At 41.9% G+C, this 15,077-nt stretch overlaps 1 long non-coding RNA gene across 1 annotated transcript; it reads right to left on the reverse strand.

Annotated features, from left to right (window-relative positions):
• Window positions 1–98: 98 nt before the first annotated feature.
• On the reverse strand, window positions 99–13,923 carry LOC149321706 (uncharacterized). The gene is made up of 3 exons (XR_016278254.1): window positions 13,824–13,923; window positions 7,190–7,251; window positions 99–150 (listed from the first exon to the last, which is right to left on the reverse strand). It is a non-coding gene; the product is annotated as an uncharacterized LOC149321706 (long non-coding RNA).
• Between the last annotated feature and the right edge of the window lie 1,154 nt (window positions 13,924–15,077).

Here is a 15,077-nt window from a genome sequence, read left to right on the forward strand (position 1 = left end):
ATTCTGCTGTTTGAGCTTTTTTTAAAATAGTTACGATTGTAGATTTAAACCAGTGCTTTACAAACCTTAAGTCCACAAAGGAGACAGCTTTTTCCTTCATAAAGTGAAAATGTAAGACAAAGTCCAGCCAAAGCTGAGTATTTTCAAGTCCTGCAGTATAAATGGGAAAGATGGAAGCACGTGCTCAATCCTACTATTGAAATCACTGGAACTTAAAACATGTATAAGTTTGGACTGATTTTATATTGCTTTGTTTTGCACTAATTTCATAATGGTAAAGGTAAAAGTTTTCCCTTGGCATGAATGTCTAGTCGTAACTGACTGTAGGAGGCGGTGCTTCTCTCCATTACTAAGCCGAAGAGACAGTGTTGTCCAAAGACGACTGGTTGTTATGTAGCCATCATGACTGCATGGAATGTTGTTACCTTCCCACCAAAGTGGTACCCATTTATCTACTTGCATTTGCATGCTTTCGAATTGCTAGGTTGGCAGAAGCTGGGATATGAGCTTACCCCATCATGCGGCACTTAGGCATTGAACTGCCAACCATCTGACCTCATGATCATCAGAACTGGTGTCTTAACCACTAAGCCAATAATTTCATACTGCTTATGAAATGTACAGAAAGACAGGATCGGCCAGTATTACTTTGGCTTTTGTATTACATGGACATATGTCATTGTGCCTCTGCCTAGAAAAGTTGTAATATAAGTGGGCAAAAAGTGTGTTAGGTTGTTCTGTTAGATCAAGTATGGCCACTTTTTAATACCTCCCAGGTTGGATTGTCACAGGACAAAGTGCCTGGAAGCTTGATTTTCCCGGCCATGATGTCTGTGCACTTCCAGTCTAGCATGGCAAAGAATGATGGGGCCCCTGAAAGACCAGAGCAGCATTCAGGGAGAGCCTATAGGCTGTCTGTTACCAACTCTGAATTAGGTAATGTTAGAATCCTGAAGTATTCTACCAGATGTATTCAAGCTGTGGATGCTGGGGGATGGGTTGCGCTTAGCATAGCTTGTAGAGATGGTGATATGTAGTGCTAGGCTGGACCAGGTGTGAGTTATCTAGTGTCCTTGAGAGGCTGGCTTGCAGAGACTTGGAATGTAGTTTTGTTTCTGTGGGAAGAGCAGCTCAGGGAATAGGGATGGAGGATGGGAACTAGTGATAGGAAGGAGGGGTCCTGCTGCGCGGGCTTTTGCTGGGGGTGGAGTACTTTGGCTTAGGGGTAATTGATACATTGCTTTGATTGGGAGGGGTCAGTCTCAGCTTAGAAGCTGCGTGATGAGGAATGGCTGATTCTGGAACCATCAATAAAGTTCTGTTGTTTCATTAAACAAACTGACTGGTTGATTGTCCAGGATTCTGGTCCCACACTCTGACAGGTAAGCACCCAAGAGTAATATGAGCTTATGGAAATCAGTGGTGCAACTGTGATCCTCGTTCTCCGGTGCTCACTTCCCTCCGCTGCTGTTTTAATTTTAATTGAAGGCCATGTTCAGCTTGGGCTCTGTTGTGCTGAATAGTGTGCTGGAATATAATTCATTCAGTCCTTGCCTGAAAGAGCTTTGAATCTAAAAATTAGGCCCAAGGGGTGCCTAACACAGCCCATGGTGTGGCAAGAGCAAGCAGCCCCGCACCTTGATGTTCTGTTACTATCTAATTGTTTCATGTTCCTACAAAATACTCTGCATTCTTGGGACTCCTGTTTTATTTTGATGCAAAGCCAGTGCTACTACAAGAGCTCAAGGGCAGGTTACAGGTAACAGCAATTATACATAAAACAGAGAGATCCCTGTCTCTAAATTGCTTGCAGAGGCCAAGGAGAACAAAAGGAAGGATGGCATGTTACCTTAACAGGGCATTGTTTTTTCTGCTCTGAGGCAGCTGGCATTGACTCCTGCTACCGACAAAAGGATTTCACTGGCCTAGAGGAGTCCTGAAAAGGCTTCTGTGTCATATTGACACCACATCAGTGCAGAAGGGAAAGGAAAGGGCAGAAGGGCTACCTCATCAGCATGCTGTCCAGAAGAGAAAGAAACATCCAAGATAGATGCTTGACCAGCCTTTCTTCCCTGGAAGCCTTGAATTCCAAAGTTAAGAATCAGAGGACAAGTATTTTACTCTGATCCCACAAGCCTGCTGGTGGCATCTCTCTTGTGCCTTTGCCAGCCACCAATATCAAGTGGCCTCGCTGTTTTCTGAAGCCTTTGGACTGTTAGAAGTTTCTACATTCAGCACAATAAAATGAAAATGCTTTGCCTGAATTGTACCATTCCAAGCTCTAAAAAGGGAGCAGACCTACCTATGCGAATGATTCCCCAGAAAAAATAATTCTTTTGTTTATATATATTCTACTGATATATATTATAACATCTTTATGATATAGGTTATAAATTGTGTAAGACAGATAATCAAGGAGAAATGGGGACATTAAGTACAAGAAATTAGAGATTTGGTTTAAGGGGAAACCCTTGAGGTTAATATGTATGCAAAGAATACTATTATACTAAAAGATGGAAGAACTACTATTCACAATATTTTTATATGTCTAAATGTTTCTTTAGTATAAATTATAACCAATGTAACTTAAGTTAACATGATGCCTGGGAGGTAAGCCAGTAGGATTTCTTAAGGACTACATGTGTCACAAGAAAATGATAGGATGTGATAGAGAAAAAGACTGTATAGATAGTTCCGGTTATTTGGGGATAGGAAGTAGATTAAAATTAACAAAATAGAATGTAAATATTAATCTGCAAGAAATAGAGGGGACTCTGGGGTACTGGAAAATATGTTGATGTAACAATATCAAAGGATGTATGATGTACCAGGTAATGAAAATAAAATTTTTAAAAAATAAAAAAAAAATTCTTTTCACATTTTTAAAAAATAGGTGTCAAGGAAGGAAGCAAAACTTCAACCTCTCGCCTTGATACATTTATTCTTTTTGTGAGCATCTATAGAATAGATGTTACAGGATTCAAACATGATCCTTCATTTCTTACATGCCAGGAAAAGCTTCATCTCCCTGATTTTATGCAGTGTGTAAATTGGTTGTGAGCCTAAGACTGTAGTCCTAAACACCATTTACTAGGGAATAACTTTCACTGAACCCCATGGGACTTAACTGCATACAAAAATGCTGCATGTCACTTGAAGCTGATGGACAAAGCAAGTGAAAACAAATTAAAAACAGCAATAGCCTTGATTTTGTTGCTGGGCCCTGAAATCCCACGGCGCTCCCTGTTAGCACGCCAGTTCTCAGTGCTGCCCAGATCTCTCTCCAGTTTCATCAAATAAAAGATGTCTTCTCAGTGTGGCAGAGTCTGCCACCCTCCTGGTTTCCTCCTCGTTAACTGTCACTCTACTGTAGGCCTGTCTCTGGAAGCAAAGCCCCTTGTTTATCTTTTCAATTGATGATAAGAAAAGCAAAGAGCTGAATGACTTTCCCCAGCTCAGCTGTCACCAAAGCCCAGGGTCAGCTCAAGGAGATGCCAAGAAACAGGCATGGGAGGCTGAGGAGCCCACCAGCAGACACTCCTCTGAATCACCTTCCAGGCAAAGCTGACACAATCCTAGGGTGGAGAGCGGGCAGTGTCACCTTGGGACATGGAACAACTTGTCTCTTCTCACAGTGTCTAATGGCAGCCATCTCCCTGAAATCGTCAGCCAGAACTGCTGCCCTTGCTCAGTTGTAGCACTTTCATTCAGGGTACTTGATAGCAACAAGCAAACAAAGGAAAGCCTGCTCAGTAACCTGTCCAGCAGTAAACTGTGCTTTGTAAGCCTGGTTAGCCCTATTTTTATATCCATGTCTGTCACTGTCCTTTTGTGTCACATTGGCTTCAGACAGGCTGAGCAGAAGAGGGTGTCCTGAGCATGCTGATAGCAGGTCTCATGAAGTATCCAAACAGGTTCTCTATCTTCCCACACTCTCTGACACAGCTCTGATACAGTCCTGCTGTTTGTGTGTGTGTGTGTATGTGTATGAGAGAGAGAGAGAGATTTAAGCCAGCATCTCAGCTAGAGAGTTCTAAGCTGTTACTGTATCTCTCCTTGTTTTGTTTTGTTTTATCTCAGCTCTATAATCACCTGGAAATCACAAAATACAATGAGATTGTAATTTCACTATCCCTTTTATTAATTGGCTCCCCCCCTCAATTTCCTTAGGGAATATACATAATGTTGGACCAAAATATCAGGACTTGTGTGGTGCTTATGATAACCATGCAGAATCATTGAAGACACTATTCTTAAGAGCCCTAAAATATATACTAAATAGAATCCCAAATTAAATGTCACAACAAAAGGATGGTAGTACTGTTTTCAGGTTACTTTGCTCCAAGTTTAGATCTATATCATAAGGTCTATAGTAGTAGAACATCGATTGGGGAGTGGGAGCTCTTAGTTATGTAATTTGGCACCCCGAGAAATCTGGTTTCCCTTAACCTATGTGCCACTCCCATGGTGATCATGTAAATGTTAGTTATCAATTAATAGTGGGGGTGATAATAGGACTTAATCTCCTGCTGGAATTATACATTGTTTCCAGTAGGAAATAGTTATGAGGAACTACTATTTAGTATATGAAAATGACTTATAACTGATAAAGACAAAAATAACATGAAAATAGACTAACAGCAGGGCCGGGCAATTTTTTGTAGTCCTCCACGTGTTGTTGAACTTCAACTCCTGTTAGCTGTAATCAAGATAGCCAATGGTGAGGGATGGTGTGATATGCATTCAACAACAGTTGAAGGGCCATTCATTACCTAACCCTGATGTCCATCTCTCCTCATCTCTCTCCCTACCTCTAGCTCAGCAGTTGCGCACAAGTTAAAAATGGAGATAAATCATGGTACAGAACATCTGTAAATCTGGGTATGTTGATTTGTTGGGACTTTTTTTTTTATCCAGCAGGTCTCTGTAGCTACATGGTATGTGTGTGCGTGCGCATGTAGTTTCAACCACATGGAGGAAGTGGTTGAAACTAGAGTAATTGTTTACAGCTTTGTAGGTGACACTGCTATAGATCACCTATGTTGTAGATCTAGTTCTATTCTTTTTTCACAATAAAACATGGCTCTAGGGAACTAAAATGCCTTGTCCTGATGCCTGAGGATATCCTCACTTTTGTTTTTTAAAGGCTTAAAATTTTTGAAAGGAGGTAATGTGGTGTATTGGTTGGAGTGCTGGACTAAGATGCTGGGAGACCAGCGCTCAAATCCTCAGCCACAAAAACCCACTGATGACCTTGGGCATGTCATACTCTCTCAGGCTGAAAGGAAGTCAGTGGCAAACCTCCCCTGAATAAATCTTGCCAGGAAAACCCCATGATAGGATTGCCATAAGTCAGAATTGACTGGAAGGCACAGATTAAAATCTTGAAGCCAAAAAGTTAAACTTACTCCCTTAAAAGTTCTACACCAGTTAAGATGCAAGATGCTTAAGCTAAAAGCTTTAAACTTGTAAAGTGAATTTTCATAGCATCTAGAAACTGAAAATGTCAATTTTGTGTTCTGGGTTGGTTTTGGCGCTACATGTGTGTAATTTAATTATAGCTCAGCCCCCACCTCTGGTTTGGCCCACTAACCATTTCTCCGCAGCATGCAGAAAGAGCAAAGAGTTGGCAGGATAAGGAGAAAGCAGGTTTCCTGAGGCTGACTGGACAGGGTGGGAGATGGTAGAGCATGTCCCCTCACTCATCACTGTTGCTAGAAACTCAGAATGAAAGCAAGTGCATTTAAAAAAAAGCTGTTGTCAGGTCTTGTGCTCGCCCTTGTCGGTCACTGAGAGGCTGCTGCCCAGAGACAGCTTGTGGCGGTCTCTGCCGTTGAACCTCTGCCCAGCTGTCACTGATGCCTCAAATATGTTTCATTATTCATTAAACTATCTTCCTCCCACCATTCTCCAGCACAGAACACATTTGCACAGACAGCATGCCCTCCCTCTGCCCCCCACCTTGCCTGCTGGCAGGACTGTGCTTCACAGGAAGGATGCTCACAAGATAAAGAGCATCTTTACAAAAGCGCTGTGATAATGACTTTGCTGTTCACACACATAGAACATCCCTTTGCTCAGCAAAGGACCATAACTCGTGTGTCCTGTACCAAGAAAAAACACTGGTAAAGATCATTAGAAGTTTGAATTGCCAATCACCGGTTCTTACTACACCATGGCCTGAATCATGTTGGTTAGCTCCAGCTAAAACATACCCACTGAACCAATGACTGAGTAGTGAGTCAACACTTAGGTAAATTCCATTGATTCTATGAGTTTACTCTAGTTGGGGCTAATCAAAAGATTCAGGTGAATGTACATTAGTTGGCTTACCTAATGCTATAATGTTTGTATATATCCGTAACATTTTACCAAATGGCTGATTTTGAAGCAGTGGGTGTTGTCAGTGCTTTCTGCATTCAATTGCTCTCTGATGTTACTGCGTTACCATCACATCTACAAACATGTCAATTGTCTATACTTGAAGACTTGTGGCATCATCATTGTGAGTAGACCCTCCAAGATCACCACAATTCCCTACTGTTTTGGGTTCATAGTTGCTGGTGGCCAATCTTGTGATGGTCAGACTGTCTACACTTAGCCAGGCTGGCCCTTGGACGATAAATGCAAAGTTGGTACAATTTTTCATACCTTGTTTGCCACTGCCATACCCTTTCAGAACCATGATGAGGTGGCAGAGCAGAGCCTTGTGAAGTTGTACTGTATATATTCATCTGAAATTTTGGGTAACACTTCACACATCTAATGGAAGTGAACTACTGTCTATGAAAGGTTTTCCTTTGATATTCTTTAAGGTGCCACAGGATTACTTTTTGCTTTTGGTAAAGATCGGAAATTGGTAGCTACTTGAGGCCTATTTGTTGTTGGGGGATATTTGCCAGGATTTCTTGTCTCCAAATGACTCCATCAAAGGAATATCCACTGTGGAGGAAGAGAGTGGGACCAGAGAAAAGAAACTCGGAATTAGCATCTGTAGCTCTATCCTCCATCATCTCATTATTATTGTCCCAGCATCCCCTGCCTGAGACAGGCACCACCACACACTGCCTAATAGTTGGGCAGTCTTCCTTTATGAAACGGTTCTGCTAATGGGAACAGGACTCATGGTAGGAAATACATGTCCCTTGAGACATCAGATTCCAGTGCTTTTAATCTTTGTCTGACTTACCTGATGGTGGAGGATGATGGGAGCTGGTGTTCAACATCAGGAAGATCACTAGTTTCCTATCCCTGCAATAGAAAATGCTTATAAATGTCTCAGTCAGCAAAAACAGATGGGTGTTAAATAGCAGATTCTCTTCATCTTTACCAGATTCCTTTCTTCAGACAGGTCATAGGACAGGAATGGAAATAATGTGGCCTTCCAGATGTTGTTGGAATGCTCCTAGTATTCTTCACCATTAGTTATAGTGGCTAGTGCTGTGGGATTTTAAGTCTGACAATATCTGTAGACAAAGGACTCTTGTAGCACCTTTGAGACTAGCAAAAGTAGTTGAAGCATAAACTTTCATAGATTTGGTCTGCTTCCTCAGGTGCTTATGGTACAACTTCTTTCAGTTAGTCTCAAAGGTGCTTTAAGAGCCCTTTGCATACTGATATTGCAGACTAACACGGGTATGTCTCTGAGTTCTAATATCTGCAGATTTACTGACTCCCATCTCTATCATAGAAGGGCCAAGCTGTGTCTTCACAAAGCCTGCCCTTGCAGAGGAAGGGGAATGTCTGTTCCCATAAATTAGTTATCAATGGAATTCCCAGGCCCCCACCTTGAAGTGCCTTCCTTGTGATGCATGATGGGCCTTTAAGTCATTTGAGGGCTCTTTCCATATCACCTTAGCACCAGGTTCAGACTTTAGCAATATCCAAACATCTTTTTATTTTCTTTTGGTGGTGGTGGTTGGCCAAAGCTAACAAACCTCTCTTTCCTTGGAGATGCTTTCAAACCTGAGCCTTTATGTATACACTATGCCTTTTTTTAATTTTGCCTGTCTCCTCAAAGCCCATTCAGAACTATACTCTAAATCACGTTTCTTTCCCTACTCATAGTCCTAGATAGGCCTGCTAATCCAAGGGCCTGTGTACATAGACTGCTACACAGACCCACTTCTTCCCTTCCTCTTCTTGTCTCTTTGCCTTGTTTGACTTGTAAGCTCTTTTCAACAGGGACTCTCTCTTACTTTGCTCTGCAAAGTGCTGTGCACATTGATGGCGCTGTATAAAAGATAAATAGTAGTTGTTTTACGAGAGTGCAATTTCCAGAGGGATGAATGTGGAGTGGCTGAGCTGAGGGCTGTGTGCTCTGTTTTTGCAAAAGCACCCGCTTGCCTTCCATCTACTGCCATATGTGCGCCAGAGAGACATTGTTTGGGGCTGAGTGCCGAATGAGAACAAAGCAGTGTTGTCTCAGATATTGTGTTGTAAGCCAGCACTTCTTAAGATATCTGATGTGAGAGACTAGCAATCTTTTCCCCTTAGTGTTCCAGGGACCAATATTAGTGTTTGTAGCTACAGAGGGGGTAAAATTAGGCCATTGCCCTTCCAAAAGAGTATTCTGTCCCACACATTAAATTTTCTTTCAGTCCCCACATTTCTGGCATTGCAGAGCAAGCCAGTGAAAATTGTTCACATCTAGAATTCTTATATTTGCTGTGTTTGCTTTCCCTTGGTAACTCTGTCTGCCCCTTTTTTTTTGAATGCCAAAACTGTATTTATAAATGTTCAACTGAAGTTTTAAGTTACTGCAATGCTAGAAATCTGGGGACCAGAAGAAATTTTCATTTTGTGGGGAAGAATTCTTATTTCAAGATAGTACCCTTATTTTGCCCACTCTCCCAATAGCTACATCTCTGGTATCAGTACCCTTTTTGTGCTCTTCTCTACAAGTATTCCTTTCTTTAAAAATTTCCAGGGACCAGCAGCTGATGGCTTGTGAACCACCAGCAATCCATGGCCCAGCACTGTTGTAAAGTTTCCTAAGATCTTATAAGTGTCTGTGTGGTATAGTGTTTGACTAGGACTCTGGAAACCAGGGTTCACATTCTGGCCATAGAAGCCCACATGGGATCTTGAGCAAGGCAGAGGAAGGCAAAGACAAACCTCTTCTGAACAAATCTTGCCAGGAAAACCCCACAACAGAGTTACCTTAAGTCAGAAATTACTTTAAGGCACACAACAACAGTAACAACAACAACAACAACTGCAAAAAAACTTGCTGAACCAAAAGGAAGAGGGAACAGCACCCCAGTTTTCTGGGTTTCACAGAAAACATGAGAATGCTTTGATTATATTTGGGAAAGGCCTGATGCCAGACATGTGGTTTCCCATCTTTTTTGTGGGTGGCAGCATCCCACCTTCCTTGGTACAAATACAAATCTCCAGCTCTCTAGAAAAGGGAAGCTGAGGACGCTGTCCCTTCTCTTCCTCTGACAGCTGCTTGTTGGCAGGTTGCCAGCCAGGGGGTGGAGAGAGGGAACCCTGATAGGTTGCTTGCAAACTACTTTTCTTTTGAGTGTCCCATCAGGGTAGACTCTCACAAGGACCTCCTGTTCAATAGCTGGTGCCGTGAAGTGAAAAGTAGAACAGACCTGCTCTGTTGAGCCTGGAGCTGCACCTCTGTGCCCACTGGTAAGTGGCATATCCCCAGATTCTCTCCATTTCTATGCCTCATATTGGCTGATCACACTAGCTGCCAGGCTGCAACTGTGCCAAGGAGTCTGGAACGCCATCCAATACATCATTTATATTTCAGGCATTCAGACCAAACCATAGCAGTGCCATCGACCTGTGTGAGACTGCTGGCAATTAATATGTGACAACAGTATGTAGTATGGCTCATCTGGCTGAGGATAAGGCAGTGCTACCTCACAGGGTCTTTCTCCCTACCTCCTTGTTAAGAATGCATGTGGTGGTGGAGGAGTCAACTGAGATCATAGTCAGAGACATGGAAATGGGAACGACATGGCAGAATAAAGGTGGCCAAAAGAATTCTGACTCCTGTCCTGCTGCAAGAGGATAAGTCCCACTAACAGACGACATTTCTCACTTTTCAACAGGGTGTGTGTGTGAGAGAGAGAGAGGGAGGGAGGGAGGGAGGGAGGGAGAGATTTCCTTAGTTGCAAGCTCTTGAAATTTGTGATATCTGGTGGGAGAGTACTGAGAAGAGGATGTGCCACGGAGCTTTCATCAGGTGGACAGATCTCATGTAATTCTGGACTGAAAACTGATAGATGTGCAGCCGTATGAAGTTTTTAGATTTCCTGACCAAACTAATATTGGAAACACAACAGAGAAGTTACAGTGGTCTCCAGTGGAGTGGAGGATGCCCTCAACTCTCATGCCCAGAAACTAAAATAGGATTTGAATTCTCCACATACTCTGGACTGGAGATACCCCAAAGTGTCCTATCTCTGAGTGTGATTGGAACTCTGCTGTGACTTAAAGGGAGAAGTTGATCTCTAAGGAAGATTATAGTTTTTAATAGCATATCTTATATTAATAAGCCTGCTCATCAGCACAGACGGAAGAGGTGGCAAAATGATGGCTGTGTGGGGAAGAGAAGACCCCCTCCTTTACCCCTGAAGCTTGAGGGAGGGTATCAGTAATGAGAATTTTATGGGCAAGGCCATATTTCCATGAGTTATCTTGCAATTATGCCTCTGAGAAGAACTTCAGCAGTCGATCACTCCAGGAATGCATTCCTGCCTGGTCTTTGTACAGGCAGCTGTAACATTTTTCTCCAAGACCCGCTCCCAGTCTCAAGCATCGATATACACAAACACATTTTAAGTGCTGGGCTTCAGCTTAGCTGACCTCACAGAAACAAATACAAACCCAGAGACATCGGGCCCCATTCCAGGGGATGTCTCATGTGGCCAATTGCATTTGACTGATTCATTTTTCCTAAGAAGTCCCTGCAGCCTTATGATGTCCATTACACAACTAGCGAGTATCAATCACCACAGAGGGCTTGCTGTCAGCTATAAAAAGAGAGTGAAAGCACGAGCCAGGGCTTGGTGAGACTCTGGGAAGCAGTAAATATGCTGAAGAAGGGCGGGTGAACTCCACCCCATTGGATGTATGTGTCAGCTCACCATCATATGGAAGAGAGGAATGTCAAATCCCCCTCCAAAATTGCACCGTCCTGAACAGGGGAGCTCATATTCATGTGGCTCTTGTAAACATCAGTTGTTTGCAGTATTCCTTTTGTGTGCCAGTTTTCTGTGGGAAACCTTAGAACTTTCCCCAGCAAACAAGCAGCAAAAAATGAATGCTTGTGGGCTATTTCACACATTAGGTAGCAGGAGTTGTTGTTAACTGCCCTTGAGTCGATGACCCTGTGGATGAGGCATCTCCAAGACTCTCTGTCCTCCACTGTTCTGCTTAGTTTCTGCAAATTCATATCCATGACCTCCTTAATAGAGACCATCCATCTAGCATGTGGCCTTCCTCTCTTTCAACATTACTTAACATTATTTGTCTTTTCCAATGAGTTGTGCCTTCTCATGATGTGGCCAAAGCACAACAGCCTCAATGTGATAATCTTGGCTCCTAGTGGTATTTTAGGTTTGATCTGTTCAAGGACCCATTTGTTTGTGTTTTTGGCTGTTCACAGTATCATCAGTTCTCCAGCACCACATCGCAAATGAATTGATTTTCTTTTTATCAGCTTTTTTTAACTGTCTAGCTCTCACATCCATACATAGTGATGGGGAATACCATGATCTGGATGATTCTAACTTAAGTGCCCAATTGTATATCTTTGCTCTTTAATATCTTGTCTAGTTTTTAATTGCTGCTCTTCTCATTCCTAGTCTTCTTCTTATCTCTTGACTTCAGTCTCCATTCTGATCAATGTTTGATCCAAGGTATGAGAAATCTTTAACTATTTTGATTTCCTCATTGTCTAGGCTGAATTTGTGTAGGTCCACTGTGGTCATTATTTTGTCTTCTTTATGTTCAGCAGCAAGCCTGCCTTTGCACTTTCTTCCTTGAGATTCCTCAGTAATTGTTCCAAGTCCCTGGTGTTTTCCACTAGTAATATGGTGTCATCTGCATATCTTACTTGTTGATGTTCCTTCCTCCTATCTTCACCCCTTCTCTAAGCCTGTTCTTTGTATGATTTTTTCCCTGCATACAAGTTGAACAAGTAGAGTACTAGAATGCAGTCTTGCCTGACCTTCTTGCCAATTTGCTAGAGTGAAAATTGGAGAGGGCTCCTATACTCTAATGGTTGTGAAGAAGCAGGAATTTCAGCAAGTGTTGCTTGTCTGATAATCAACACCTGCTGAAATTCTGTCTTCTACATAGCCATTAAAAATACAGGAAGCAGGAATGTCAGATCTCAGGGCTCTGCCTTGTGTTTCTATCTTTCATGGGTCAGGTAGAAGGCGTGGGGAGGCTGAAACTCTCCAATGGTTCCCAACCTTTTCTATGCCCGACACCCCTAGGAAATGTTTCAGTATCACATTTGAAGAAGAAGAAGTCTAATTTTTCAACCTCAAATTGAACCACATACAATACTGCAAGTGAACAAATTGAGCTTAAAATAATAAGCTTTTAACCCAATGTATAAAATGCAAATCTAAATTAAACAATTAGATTCTAATTTATTCAGAAAAAAATGAAGTGATGACTTGTGACTTATCACTCAAGGACACAAGTCATTATTTGTCACACCCACTGAAATTCTATCTTGCACCCCTAGGTTGGGAACCCCTGCTTCAGTTTTTGTTGGATCAACTCTGGGAGAAAGATAAAGACTGTGTAAATCTCCATCCATGAGAGCTTTCTGTCATCCAGGAAAGCTTTCTGTCTCTCTCTCTCTCTCTCTCTCTCTCTTTCTTTCTTTCTTTGCTGTGTAAAAAAAGCTCTGTGTTCTAACTAGCCATACAGCTTGCTGCAATTTACAAATTTTAATTGATTTCAGTTTCCAAATGTCAGCCTTGATTTGATGCAATTTGTATGCTATTTTTTTTCTTTTACTGTTAAAATAAATGTTCCTTCTCCAGTCTGTCTATGTAAATGAGAAGAAATAATCCTCTCGCTTCACCTTGATCTGAGACGAAGCCTTTTTAGCTAGGATTTCTGTCTTGGATTCTAAACAAGAAAATATGTTCTTGTTCTCTCTCTCTCTTTACGAAGGACCAACTGTGAGTATGACGCCACTAAGGTGCCATCCCTAGCTCTCAGGTTTGGCCTGGAAATTTCAGGGACTGGGATGATCTTGTCCTGTTACAAATGCCCTGGCATCAACAAATGTATGTGTCATAGCCACACATTAGACTTTTAGGTCTACACTTAATATCTGAAGAGTACAGAAAGAAATCTAATGTATGTATGAGGCCATAACAAAATTCCCATTTTGTATGAGCAGAAATGACTCAGTGTTCTGTAAGGCCTTTGGGCAAGAAGCTCAAGTCCTTGCCCTGTCACTACTGCCCATATCCTTGGTCCCTTCCCCACTGGGCCTAATCCATACCACCACCCAAAAGGAGATTTCTACTTCTTCTTCTTGCTCTTGTCATTACACATATGCTAGGAGAGTGCAAGTGAGGCAGCAGCAAAGAGAAGGGACATGGCCAGGGGGTCCTCTTGGCATCAGCAGTTGGCCCTCTGCTAGAGTGTGGACCTCAGCTAGTGTCTGATAATTCTCACTCCTGGCATTAGTGCTGGAAAAATGTACACTTTTTTAAAAAGCAGAAATCTCCAGGGACTCAAGATAAAGTGGTAAGAAACAGAAATAATAATCCCCCTTCCTCTGAGGCACAACATTTATTTCAGTTGGAAGAATCATAGCACAGTACCTTTGCCCATCAATATCCAGGTGTATCCAACCAGAGGGGAGGTGCTTGGTAACAGGGTTGTAAAACTCACCAAAGCAGGGTGCAAAGGGATCTCGTAGTACTTTTGAGACTAACTGAAAGAAACTGGTAGTAGAAGCTTTCATAGACTTGAGTCTACTTTTTTAGATGCAGGGTGGTGACAGGTTATGAAATTCCTGACAGACTAGGGTATGACAAGATGTTTATCCTGACCAGTGGCAGAATTTCTTTTGGGGATAATCCATGTAAGGAGGTCCTTTATCACGGAATCTCATCTTCTCTCCTGTAATAACACATTTAAAAGTTCTTGTGACTATAATACTATAGTAAGCTATTTTATTCTGAAAAAAGAAGGAAGCCTTATTAGGATCTTATGATTCTGGTTCAATTAAACATGCAAGGAGTGCACTGCCTCCTTTCCTCTGTTTTCATTGTTCTGTTCACACATAGAAAGTGACTTTCTACAGAGAAAATACCATGGTGAAGTTCTCTACACATTTCAGTGGTGGTGGTGGGAACAGCATTATGGATCATATGGGAAATCCTTCTAATAAAGAAGGCTCTCCTTTTCAGAAAGTCAGCCTCCACTTAAGAAGAATTAGTGATGGAAAATTTGGGGCTGTAGCATTCTCCTTCCTCACTTGTTTAGTCTTCCTAGATTCATTTCATAATACCAACATAGGAATGGAGAGAGAAATGATCTTCTAGCAAACCGACTGATCTAAAGGGTAATTTTAAAAGAGGCAGTATTTAAAGATAGTATTCCTAAGGATGTGAAGTACTCAGATCCTGATAAAATAACAACCCTATTGCAGAAGCCACTGTTGGAGGGATGAGTCTAGTCCTGACTCCCAGGTCAGCAGCTTTCCAGGTACAGATGCTCTGTTGCTACTCTTATGCTGAACTTTCTTTCTGATTTGCCATTACCTGCTCATGCGACCTGTATTACCTGTACGACATGATGATCTTCATAAATAATAATAATAAATAAAATATTTATTTATAGCCCGCCTTTCTAGAGATCAAGGCGGGTTACAAAAAGTGCCATTACAGATAAAAACACAATAACACAGCAAAAATACATTAAAATAGCAAAACATCAAATACAATTAAACAATGTAACAATATCCAGCTAGCTTATGATGTACAACATCAATAACAGTGAGGGGGAAGAAGGGAGGCCATAAAAGGAGCAATTAGGGGAAAGCTTGTTGGAACAGGAAGGTTTTTAGCTCC

The sequence above is a fragment of the Sceloporus occidentalis genome, unplaced genomic scaffold, assembly GCF_023333645.1.
Source record: "Sceloporus occidentalis isolate IW3139 unplaced genomic scaffold, rSceOcc1.0.p SCAF_1, whole genome shotgun sequence".
NCBI lineage: Eukaryota > Metazoa > Chordata > Lepidosauria > Squamata > Phrynosomatidae > Sceloporus > Sceloporus occidentalis.